Source organism: Hyla sarda, chromosome 1 (assembly GCF_029499605.1).
Source record: "Hyla sarda isolate aHylSar1 chromosome 1, aHylSar1.hap1, whole genome shotgun sequence".
Taxonomy (NCBI): Eukaryota; Metazoa; Chordata; class Amphibia; order Anura; family Hylidae; genus Hyla; species Hyla sarda.
Window position 1 is genome coordinate 109,247,574 of NC_079189.1, and position 13,489 is coordinate 109,261,062.

The 13,489-nt window shown below is 44.6% G+C and overlaps 1 protein-coding gene across 1 annotated transcript in view; it reads left to right on the plus strand.

Moving 5' to 3' along the window:
* LOC130357354 (EF-hand calcium-binding domain-containing protein 6-like) overlaps positions 1–13,489 on the plus strand; it is a 251,524-nt gene that overhangs the window by 163,763 nt on the left and 74,272 nt on the right. The window lies entirely within an intron of this gene.

Below are 13,489 nucleotides of genomic sequence, written 5' to 3' on the forward strand. Positions count from 1 at the left end.
TAATAAAGTTGCCCGCCCAATCGGGTACAGTTTTTTGTTCCGTATGCTCAGTTATATCTTTTGGAACAAGACACTCTTTTTGGGTTAGGGGTCTGGCTCTATCAAGTGACGCTTTAACCAGTTTCCTTGGATATCTTTTAGCAGCAAATCTTGCTTCTAGTGTTTTACTTTGCTTATCAAAGTCGCTCTGAAGGGTACAGTTTCTACGGATCCTTTTAAACTGTCCGAAAGGGATATTAGTCAGCCATTTTTTAAAATGGGCACTACCAAAATCTAAGTAACTATTACTATCTACCGCTTTAAAGTGCGTCTTAGTGTGCAGTTTTTTGGACTCATCATGAAAGACTACCACATCTAGGAATTCTGCATGGTTATTGTAAACAGACTGCGTAAAATTAAGGCCCCATTGATTTAAATTAAGATCCGTTAAAAATCTATTGAGCTCCAAACTACCACCATCCCAGATAAAAAAAATATCATCAATATACCTTTTAAACAAATGACAATGTACAAAAAGGGGATGGGTATATATGACCGTCTCCTCAAAAAGCCCCACAAATAGATTCGCAAAACTGGGTGCCATCTTAGAACCCATAGCGGTACCCGTGTCTTGCGAGTAGATTTGTTTTTGAAACTCGAAGTAATTGTGTTTTAAAATGAACATCAGGCTTTCCAATACAAACTCTCTCTGGACATCAGGCATGTTAAGATCTCGTAATAAAAACTGTTTGACAGCGTTTACTCCTAATTCATGGTCAATCACCGTATACAAAGAAGAAACATCCATGGTGACCAAAAGAAAATGGTCTTCCCATGTTGTATCAACCACACTGTTAATAAATTGAGCTGTGTCTTTTAGAAAGGATTTTAAGCCTATCACATGTTTCTGGAGTAATAAATCCACATAGTGTGACAAATTCGCGGTCAGGGAATTAATCCCTGACACTATCGGACGACCTGGGGGGTTCATGACACACTTGTGGATTTTGGGTAAAAAGTAAAAAAGGGGAAGTGCGGGTTCTGTAACTAGTAGGTAATCTTTTTCTGACTTGGTAAGAACACCTTCCGTATAGCCTTTCATCACCAAAATATGCAACTCTTTCAAATAAATAGTAGTAGGATTAAAAGAAAGGGGTCTATAAAACTTAGTGTCTGATAGTAGTCTGAGTGCTTCTTTAATATAGTTGTCCCGGTCCATGATAACAATTCCCCCCCCCTTATCTGCAGACTTAATAACAATGTTTGCATTGTCCGCCAATTGTTTGATGGCCAAAGCTTCCTTCTGATTGATATTACTGGGCTTTTTCTGGTTGCCTTTAGAGAGATCTAGATGACTCCATCCAAGCCAACACAACAGCTTTTTTAGGGCTTCCTCAAATTGTGAACATTACCCCTCCCAATTTGAAAACACTGGAATCCCAGCCAGTAGAGACGGTACATGTAGCCCCACCATTAGGTCTAAAAAGAAAAGACAGAGGAAAAGAGGGTGCAGAGGAGGAGGTAAGAGACGAAAAGAAAAAGAGAACAAACCATCACAATCAACTACAGAAACGGTAACTACCGTGAACATTTTTAATTTGTCTAAATATATCTTGGATGAGATTGAGTTAGATGTACTTAGAAAAGGCTTATCTTTCTGTCCGACTGATAAGTCCAATAATTTTAATTTATTTATGGATCTTAATAATTTTATTAGGAAGTTAACTATCAAGCGGTTTTTTGCTATGAAGGACACAGAGGGCCCCACCAACTCTGAGTATAACCCCATCACCACTTATGTTGAGACCCTGGATCCACCCCCCATTTGCACTGGGGTTCGCCCTAAATCTACTTTTTTTCCCCTGCAAGCCAGGGGTTGCTTTATTGAGACCTTCTTTGCTTTGGTCAACACTGATCTAGAGGGTCTCTCTAAAGGCAACCAGAAAAAGCCCAGTAATATCAATCAGAAGGAAGCTTTGGCCATCAAACAATTGGCGGACAATGCAAACATTGTTATTAAGTCTGCAGATAAGGGGGGGGGAATTGTTATCATGGACCGGGACAACTATATTAAAGAAGCACTCAGACTACTATCAGACACTAAGTTTTATAGACCCCTTTCTTTTAATCCTACTACTATTTATTTGAAAGAGTTGCATATTTTGGTGATGAAAGGCTATACGGAAGGTGTTCTTACCAAGTCAGAAAAAGATTACCTACTAGTTACAGAACCCGCACTTCCCCTTTTTTACTTTTTACCCAAAATCCACAAGTGTGTCATGAACCCCCCAGGTCGTCCGATAGTGTCAGGGATTAATTCCCTGACCGCGAATTTGTCACACTATGTGGATTTATTACTCCAGAAACATGTGATAGGCTTAAAATCCTTTCTAAAAGACACAGCTCAATTTATTAACAGTGTGGTTGATACAACATGGGAAGACCATTTTCTTTTGGTCACCATGGATGTTTCTTCTTTGTATACGGTGATTGACCATGAATTAGGAGTAAACGCTGTCAAACTGTTTTTATTACGAGATCTTAACATGCCTGATGTCCAGAGAGAGTTTGTATTGGAAAGCCTGATGTTCATTTTAAAACACAATTACTTCGAGTTTCAAAAACAAATCTACTCGCAAGACACGGGTACCGCTATGGGTTCTAAGATGGCACCCAGTTTTGCGAATCTATTTGTGGGGCTTTTTGAGGAGACGGTCATATATACCCATCCCCTTTTTGTACATTGTCATTTGTTTAAAAGGTATATTGATGATATTTTTTTTATCTGGGATGGTGGTAGTTTGGAGCTCAATAGATTTTTAACGGATCTTAATTTAAATCAATGGGGCCTTAATTTTACGCAGTCTGTTTACAATAACCATGCAGAATTCCTAGATGTGGTAGTCTTTCATGATGAGTCCAAAAAACTGCACACTAAGACGCACTTTAAAGCGGTAGATAGTAATAGTTACTTAGATTTTGGTAGTGCCCATTTTAAAAAATGGCTGACTAATATCCCTTTCGGACAGTTTAAAAGGATCCGTAGAAACTGTACCCTTCAGAGCGACTTTGATAAGCAAAGTAAAACACTAGAAGCAAGATTTGCTGCTAAAAGATATCCAAGGAAACTGGTTAAAGCGTCACTTGATAGAGCCAGACCCCTAACCCAAAAAGAGTGTCTTGTTCCAAAAGATATAACTGAGCATACGGAACAAAAAACTGTACCCGATTGGGCGGGCAACTTTATTACTACTTTTAATCAGGACCATCAGGCCATTAGGAACATTTTTAATACACATTGGCATGTTTTATGTAAGGATCCTTTTTTGAATTCATTACTACCACCTAAGCCTGGCATCACTTTCAGAAGAGGCCGCACTTTAAAGAATATTTTAGCGCCAAGTAGACTAAAGGCACCCAAGAAGGTTTCAGAGACCTTTTTAACCACAGTTGGGACGTTTAAATGTGGACACAACAGATGTAAGTGCTGCGACTCAATTGTGAGTCGCAGTAAAACATTTGTTTCCACTGTCTCCCATGAAAGTTTTAAAACTAAAACATTCATTAATTGCTCCACACGGTTTGTTGTTTATCTCCTTGAGTGTCCATGTGGCCTACAGTACGTGGGTCGTACTACCCAATGCCTCAGGGAGAGGATCAACAAACATCGTAGCAATGCAAATTTAGGGTTCACCTTGCATAGTGTATCTCGGCATCTGCTGACCCACCATCAGTCTGATTTCAGTTGCATGAAACTTCAGGCTATAGAAAATATTGCACTTGATAATTCCCAGAGATTCAGCTTATTGAGAAGGAGAGAGAATTTCTGGATCTTTAAACTCCGTACCCTTGTACCGTCTGGTTTGAATGAGTTGGTGGAGACTGCCTTGTGATATTGCAACATTCAGCGGTTATAACATCTAAATAGCTTTATTTTTCCATTAATTATCATTATTTTTTTTTATTTTTTTTTTTATTTTTTTTTTATTTTATTTTATTTTTTTTTTAAATTATTATATTTTTTTTTTTAAATCTTTTAGATATGGGTATATGATTGTGTAGACATACTGGATGGGGACGCCTTTTGTCTAAGTATTTATCATCACATTTTGTTAGTAGCTGTCACAGCGTTGACTCCTTATTTATACTATTTTATTATTAAGATCCAGACTTAATTTTATTAGTATTTTAATGTACATTTATTTTGTGTATTTATATATATCAATTCATTTTTTATGTAATCATGTACTGTTTATAGGGATCATCGCATTTTTTATTAATTATTTTCTATCAATTAATTTATTCTGGCGTGTTAAATAATTTATTATGTGTGTTCAGAAGGTACATTTTAGTTTGTGGTTGTTGCTGTTAGAAACGCCCGATATGGACATCCTAAGGCGTTTTTTTTTTTTTTTTTTTTTTTTTATTATTATTTTTATTATTATTTTTTTAATTTTTTTTTTTTATTATTTTTTTTTTTTTTTTTTTTTTTTTATTATTTTTTTAATTAATTTTTTTTTTTTAATTTTTTTTTAATTTTTTTTTTTTATTTATTTATTTTTTTATTCCCACCCTTTAACATGGGATATTGTGGATTACTTATATCTCTTGCCTTCATTTCATTTATTTATTTTTGTATTTACTTTACCTTTTTCTTCCATAGATGGTGTTGTTCCCATTGCCGATTGTCACATTGCCGATTCCACCCATGTTATATCACTTAGTACTGTTTATATTGATGTTATATTATTATCATAATCGAACGCACACCTGTATGTTTTAGACAATAATTATTTTCTGCTGTTTCTACATGTAAATTAAGTTTTTTGTAAGTGGACTGGATGTGACATCACATTCAGCCCACCCCTTCCTGACCTGTACCTCCTCCACCTTGCCATTATATAAAGGGTGCTTGTTGTAGCAGCACCTAGATCATCTGAGGAAGGGGAATTTACCCCGAAACGCGTCATGATCCTTTTGTTGTTTTTGTGTTCAATAAAATTGCTTGATTAAGAACACTTACCTGCATCCTGTGTATACCTGGATAGAGCAGCGCCTGGATCCATTGGTCTTTTTTCTCACAAGTATTCTAAATACTTTTTTGCCCCACTCAAGATGAAGGGTCTGACCCTCTCCTGGCTCCACTGATCCTTGTTGACGCTGCCAGATGTGGTTAGGAAGCCAAGAACTGCCAAACAAGTTGTCTTGCGCAGTATGCATAGCATTTAACCACTTAAGGACTCAGGGCCGGACCCGTGGCTAATAGCGTGCAGCACTGATCGCGGTGCCATGTGCTATTAACCCTTTAGATGCGGCGTTCAAAGTTGATCGCCGCGTCTAAAGTGAAACTAAACTACTGCCGGCTAGCTCAGTTGGCTGTTATAGGGGTCAGAAGATGACAATTTTAAACGTATTAATTTTCGTGCATGTAGTCATGATTTTTTCCAGGAGTACGACAAAAACCAAACCTATATAAGTAGGGTATCATTTTAATCGTATGGACCTACAGAATAAAGATAAGGTGTCATTTTTACTGAAATATTTACTGCATAGAAACAGAAGCCCCCAAAAGTTATAAAAAGGCGTTTTTTTCTTAAATTTTGTGGAACAATGATTTTTTTTCAGTTTCGCCGTTGATTTTTGGTTAAAATGACTGATGTCATTATAAAGTAGAATTGATGGCGCAAAAAATAAGCCATCATATGGATTTTTAGGTGCAAAATTGAAAGAATTATGATTTTTGAAAGGTAAGGAGGAAAAAATGTAATGGAAGTTATGTAATAATTTTTAATATGTTGTATCCTGTGAGTAGGCCAAAAGTGTCTTAGATCACAAAATTTTACTTATTGTTATATCTTGCTCCATGTTATGTTAAAGATAAATGAATGTCAAATGAAAATTCAGAGGATTTGGGGGGCGTGGCTAGCTATGGCAGCGTGAAGTCGCACATTCTAGGAGCTCCGGGCCCTCACCGTCATTATCACCCCTTCCTGGCCTCCTATATTGGGAAAACGCAGCGCAGAAAGAAGGCTAAAGCCAGCACCAGACCCCTGTCCCCACTTCGGGATCTTTAAACCTATTTTACGAGGTCGCAGCCCCGTTGCAGTTCCTCGGTGCCGCCAGGCCTCATGGCGGCTGCTTCCGGCCTCGTGCATGCCGCGGATGACGTACCTGCAATGGACGTGCCGGACCTTGCTGTTCCTCCTCCGACTGCCACCCTGGAGGTGCAGACAGCGGCCCCTTCTCCAGCTGCAGGGGAGCCGCTGCCGGGTTCCTCGCTGGCGGCCTCCCTGCCACTGACTCGGCACAGCTCCCGCTCCTCGTCCCAGACCTTCAGCGCTCTGATACAGGTAGGAGGCACCCCTGCCGCCTCTCCAGCTGTAGCGACCTCCTCCTCTACACCGGAGGCCTCCGGGGACCGGCCGTGCAACGCTCCCAGTGCCCTGCTGCCCCAGGTAGTAGTGATGACAGAACTGGAGACGCGGGCGACCGTGGCCCTCCTGCAGCCTCCTGTCCCTGTGCAGATCCAGCACCCGGCTTCCTCCCTGCCTCCTGCTCGGATAGTTACACTGGGTCAGGAGGTGGATTGGTGCTCTCTCCCCACAGTGAAGGACTCTCTTCCAGCCACTATCTTCGGCCCTGTGGCCCTAATGAACCCTGCACCCCACTTGGCTCCTGCCCCGGCCTCCCCATGCTGGCACTCTAGGTCCTCCTGGTCTTCCTCTCCCAGGGGACTTGCTGACCCCCCTCTGAACGCCAGGGGCTTGCCTCCCCCGGACTCTCCAGTACCTGCCCTGGGTTCACATGCTGGGGAAGCAACCTTCTCCTCCAGGGGCCCCCCTCTCAGCTTACAAGGAACCCCCCCGATCTTTGGGGTCCTCCCGGCCAGTCCTGGTGAGATATCCTGCTCTCCGACACCTCTGCTGCTTACCCCCCGTGCCCCTTATATGCCCGGGTCTGGAGATCAGTTGGTCACCCTGGCAGACCTACGTTCTCTCATTGCCGCCTTGCCCACAAAAGAGGACTTCTCTTCACTAACCAAGCAAGTCCTGATGGAGTGCAAGCAAGAATTCGCACAACTCCGCATTGACCTGTCTGCAGTTTCAACTAGAGTTGCGGTTGTTGAGTCGGCTCAGGATACTACTACTTCCACTATCCAAGCTTTACAGGCGGCTGTACAAACACACTCGGATCAGCTTTTCACCTTACAACAACATCTGGACGATGTAGAAAACAGAAACAGGCGCAATAACATTCGCCTGCGTGGCTTGCCGGAGGTGGTGGGCCCTGAGGACTTGTATTCGGCAACCTTTGCTATCTTCAATGACCTGCTGGAACGAGCCCCAGACGCCCATATTGAGCTGGACAGAGTTCACCGGGCTCTTGGACCCCCCGCCCAGATGACCAACGTCCTAGGGACGTGATTTGCTGGGTACACTTTTATGGTATATAGGAGGACATTCTTTGGGCGGCTCGTGCGCGCCGGCGCGTTCTCTATAACAATGTACAAATACAGCTCTTCCCGGATCTTTCCCGCCACACCCTGGTGCAGAGGGCAACCCTAAAACCCATTCTGGAAGTACTTCGTGAAAGGGACATCCCGTACCGATGGGGCTTCCCATCTGCCTTGTTGGTGCGGAGGAACGAGACTACCTTTTCCATCAGGTCCCCGGAGGACGTCCCAGGGTTTCTTCGGGACTTGGATCTGCCTTCAATCTCTCTACCAGATTGACCTGGTGTCTTCTCTGGGGGTGCAAAGCGGCCCCTGATACACTCCCCTCAGAGGAACCATAAACAAGCTCGACAGGGACTTCCACCACGCACCAACCGTCGTCAGCGCCTTGTTACTCGCTGGGAGCCGGTTCCATCCCGGCCGAGAGCTGTCCCCTCCCGGTCGGAGGGCCCTTCCTCTTCTGCGCCCTGAACCTATGGACATGTAGCTGCAAGTATAGTTTAACTGTTTTTTACTTTGCTGCCCATTATGATCCCGATGTGCTTTGCATTGTTCCATGATTTTGTGTTTTCTTATGTTGACAGCTTAAGGGGGTACTTCTGATGTTTAGAGGCGGGAGGGCTAGTTGGGTTTCCGTTATACTCACCTGTGCCACCCAGAGTCTTGGGATGTCATGCTGTTTGAACCCTCCTCCCCGCCCTTGGGAGAGGCAGTATATTCCCCCCCCCCCCTCTTTTACCCCTCTGTTATACGTAGATATATGTAATACGGTGGGACCGCCCTTTTTGCTGTGTTAGTCTATCTGTTTTTCACTTGTTCTCTTGCCAGGAAGTTTTCAACTTTAATTGTTGCTTTTGCTTGTATGGTGTGGTTGGCCTGGGGCTCCCTATATGAGTCCTAGAGTCTACCACTTTCCCCCAGTAGGGTGGTGAATTTATCGGGTCTGCCCCAGTATTCAGTTTGCTGATTTCCTTGAGTGAGCTTTGGTTGGTGCTGCAACAGGTTACCTGTTGCTACTGCTTTGTTTCTTCTTCGTCCTCTTCTCTTCCTGTCTCTCTGTCTTTGTTCTCTGGGTTTTTTTTTTCTCCTCTCATCCTTGTCTCTCTGTTCCTCTTCCCCCTCTTTCCCCCCTCTCCCCTTCACCCTTTTCTTTTTCTTTTTGCATTTTATTATTTTTTCTTTCCTTCCCTAGTGCCGGGCCCGACCCTCGCCGCGCTTCCCTTACCAGTATGGCGGATCTAAATTTTGCTTCGTTTAATGCTAAAGGTCTCAATACACCCGCTAAAAGAACACAAATTTTGCAGCATCTTCATAAACGTAAAATCCACATAGCGTGCTTCCAGGAAACCCACTTCAAAGTGAATCATGCCCCGACCCTCAAAAATAGGCACTATTAGACATGGTTTTGCGCCAATAATCACGACTCTAGATCCAAAGGGGTGGCTATAGCCTTACATAAGTCTCTCACACACCAGATTCTCTCAGTCACTCTAGATCCTCAGGCTCGTTATGTGATCCTCTCCTTGTCGTTCAGTGGTAGGGTTTTCACTATTATCAATGCTTACGCTCCCAACCAGGGACAATCTGAGTTTGTTGTCTCCCTGATAGACAGGGCCCTCCCGGTGGTGAAAGGCACTGTGGTCCTGTGCGGGGATTTGAACCTCACCCACGACCCCACTCTAGACAACTCCACTGGTCGCTCTAGTCTCTCCTACTCGGCCATCCGGAGGGTGAAGCGTTCTCTCGCTTTACTGCAATTGTGCGACTCATGGCGCCTTCTTCATCCTAGCGACAAAGATTTTAGTTTTTTCTCCTCCCCACATGGCACTTATAGTAGGTTAGATTATATTCTAGTCCCACATGGAGCTATACACTAGCTTGCATCCTCCTCTATTGGCAGCATCCTCTGGTCCGACCATGCACCAGTATTCTGCTCTCTTCATCTTCCTTTCCTGCAACGATCAGCTTGGTCATGGAAACTCAATGAGTCTCTGCTCCTGGACCCGCTGTGTATGTTGGACCTGAAGGAAGCGGTGGCCAATTTTGTGACCGATCATGCTGTAGATCCTTCAACCCCCTTTGTTCAGTGGGAAGCCCTTAAATGTGTCTTACGTGGCGTACTTATAAGACATGGGTCCCGACTTAAAAGGGAGAAGGCCCACACCTTGAGACAGGCCCTGGCCAAGGTGTCGACCCTTGAACTGGTGCATAAGCGGTCACTTTCGCAAACGGTCTTGGGGGATTTATTGTTGGCCAGGATGGAAGTTAAGAGACTGCTGGAGGCCTCTTGGGGGCGATGGTTGCAGATGGGAAGAAGCAAATTTTATGAGTTCGGTAATAAAAGCGTCCGTATGTTGGCCAGGGCGTTGAGGTCTGCTGTGGCCCAGACACACATTCCTAGTATTCGCTCCCATTCTGGCCAACAACCTAATTCCACAGAGGACATTACGTCAGAATTCAGTGATTTTTTCATGGACCTGTATAATCTCCCCCCTCCCCTCAGCCCGTCCCCCAGCTCACAATCCCCCTTCCCTCCTCTGCCGCTTGAGGAGTTGGAGGCACTGGATGCTCCATTCTCCTCAGGAGAACTCGCACATGTTATTAAACACTTACCTGGCGGTAAAAGTCCTGGACCCGACGGGTTCACTGCTAAATTCTATAAAACCCTGTTAGACTCCTTATCCCTCATTATGTTAGCCGCCTTCAACTCAGTTTCCCCGACCCACCCCATCCCTGAGGGGGCTACTCTGGCCCATGTGGTGGTTATCCCTAAACCGGGGAAGGATCCTAGCTCCTGTGCTAGCTATAGGCCCATCTCTCTTTTAAATGTGGACCTTAAAATTTATGCCAAACTTTTAGCTAACCGACTAAATGTTGGAAGCCAGGGATAACACTATTAAAATGTTGGATCTGCTGCATTATGCTCGCTCCCAAAAAATTCCTACTATGGTCCTCTCGCTCGATGCCGAAAAGGCCTTTGACCGCATCTACTGGTCCTCCCTGGCGCAAACCCTACAACATGTGGGCCTGGGCCCGAACTTTATGTCCAAAGTGTTGGCACTGTATCATTCTCCCACTGCCCGACTCAAAATCAATGGTTTCCTGTCTGACCCCTTTTCTATCCTGAATGGTACTCGCGAAGGTTGCCCCTTGTCCCCCCTCTTGTACGTTCTGGTGATGGAACACCTGTTGGCTGGTATTAGAGGGGATTCTAACATCCACGGTCTAGACATAGGTGGGGTTACCTATAAGTGCTCCGCTTTTGCAGATGACCTATTGGTTTATTTATCTGACCCGACGACTTCCCTACCAAATTTGATGGCGCGTTTGAGGGAATTTGGGAGGTGGTCCAACTTTAAGGTTAATTTAGCGAAATCGGAGGCGTTGGGGGTTTCCTTGCCAGAGCATACAAGAGAATCCCTGCAGGCATCCTTTCCTTCTACCTGGCCCCCCAGAGGCATCAAATATTTGGGAGTAGTGATTCCTCCAGACCTCTCTGATTTGTTTTCCCTGAATTACTCCCCTCTGCTGGATAGGTTGAAGGTGGACTTGGCCTCCTGGACCCAGAAGGATTTCTCCTGGTTTGGCAGAATCAATATTCTTAAAATGACATTGATGCCGTCTCTTATATCTGTTGCAGACGGTCCCTATTCAAGTCCCCATGTCCTACTGGAAACAATTTCAGTGGTGCTTCGGGAGGTTTGTCTGGTCTTCTGCCCATTCGCGACTGAATAGGCTGACGTTGACTCAGCCCAAAATGATAGGTGGAGCGGGCCTCCCGGACTGTTACTTATATTACCTGGCCTGTGCATACTCCCGTGTACTAGATATTTTTCATAGCACCACCACCAAGTTGTGGGTCCTTTAAGCACAGGCGGTATGTCCCAGAGCCCTCTCCACTCTTCCCTGGACCTGGTCCCCGTCTTCCTGTGATGGATTTTTTGTCCCATTCTCTATGAGACACACGCTAGCCTCCCTGCACTCGGCCAGAGGTTCATTGGCGCTGGTCGGCCGCATGGGCCCTCTCTTGCCTGAAACGGACAATCCGTTGTTCCCCCCAGGATTGTCCTCCAATGGTGAGTTCCTGGGAGCCTCCCTGTCGGCCCCGCTCAGGTTTTCTGTCGTACTGACGGCTGACTCACTGAAACCTTTGGAGACCATTTTGGAGGAACGTCCATCCTTCAGACGAGGTCCATTTGCCTATATTCAGCTTCGACATTTTTATCTGTCATTGACTGCGGACCACTCTCTGCATTGTGACCTTAATCATTTTGAACGGTTGTGCACGGCCTCTTCGGGTCTCCGCCACTCTATCTCCGTCCTCTATGGTCTCCTGATTTCCTCGAGGTCGGAGTACCTTCCGGATTTTTGCCGTGCGTGGGAGGCCGAATTGGGCTCCACCTTCTCCACTGAGCAATGGACAAAATGTTTTTTTCTATCTCACAAAGCTGTAATCGCCACCAAAGCTCAGGAGACGAGTTATAAAATTCTCTCTAGGTGGTATAGGGTCCCAGAGACCCTACACAGGTGTTACCCTTCAGTATCTGACCAATGTTGGAGATGTGAGTCGGTGGTGGGCTCAATGACGCATATCTGGTGGAGTTGTTCTAAACTGGCTCCCTTTTGGCACTCTGTTTTGAGGATCATATTGGAAGTCACTGGGGTAAGGATTCCCCCCACTCCTGAATCCACTCTGCTCTATATGTTCCCCATGGCTCAGTCCAAATACAAAAAGTCATTGACACGTCACTTGCTTCAAGCTGCAAACAGTTATTCCCAGGCATTGGAGGGATCAAAATTCTCCCTCCTTGGAGGAATGGGTGACTGAAGTCTCCCGCACACAGCGCATGGAAGAGCTCTTAGCGGTCCTCCCCTCTGAAGTGGACCGTTATGGTGCCACTTGGACCCCATGGTCCCAATTCTGCTCATCCCCCCAATTCCGGACTCTTTGTTGCCCGGCTTTGGTCAACTGAACTGGTTAATCCCCCTGTGGGGTGGTGAGGGCGTTGGGTGTCGGTTGGGTCCTGCACCGAGATGCCCCTTGATCTCCTTTCCCCACCCCCCCACCCCTTTTTTTTTCTTTTCTCCTTTCTCTTTTTCCCTTCCTTTCCTCCTCTTTGTGATACTGTTTCCTTTCTCCCCTATTTGTTTTACCTTACACAGTTTTTTACTGCTATGGCCATCATGTAGACAGGTGATGGTTCTATTGTGTATATGTTAGCTTGATCGATATTAGGAGATTAGTGATCCTTCTACCTTCCTGTTCACCCTTCCCCTGCCATTAAGCTCACATTTAGGCCATACTTTTGGGTCGCACAGTGGGAGGGTTAGGTTACTGATCTCTTTTTCATGATATTTTGTGTTTCTCATAACTTGATATTCACAATTGCTTGATGGACATCATATGTTGTCTACTCTGTCTAAGTGTGTTTTGTGGATAACATCACTTGATATTTTCTCTGGGCCTCCCAAGGCCATTTGTCTGTTACGATTTTCTGTGTTTCATTGTTGTACATCTAATTGTGCTTAATAAAAACCTTTTTTGAATTGGACAAAAAAAATTCAGAGGATTTCAGATTTGCAAGACAAACAGTTTTAGTTTAAAGGGATACTTTGACGGTAAACTTTTTTTTTTTTTCAAAATCATGCCCAGGCTGCCAGCACTAGTAAAAAATACACTTACTTACACTTTCTTACATTTCGCTGAAGCAGAGTCCCATCAATTTCAATGGGATTCTGCTGCACTGTGCACACGCGAAATTTCCGATGCAGATGTTTCTGCCATGGAAATCTCGATTCCGGGATCTGCCGACATCTGCCGCGGAAATTCCACGTGTGCACAGTGCAGCAGAATCCCACTGAAATCAATGGGACTCTGCTGCAGCGGAATGTCTGTGCAGAATATTCCTGCGGAATTCCGTGCGGACATTCTGCCATGTGAACATAGCCTAATGGTGTTAAAAAAAAGCTTATATTTAGGAAAATAACCTAGACAGCTGGTATTTATTGGAAGCTCCTCCAGCTAATGTATTATCTATGTTATCTATCTATACACAT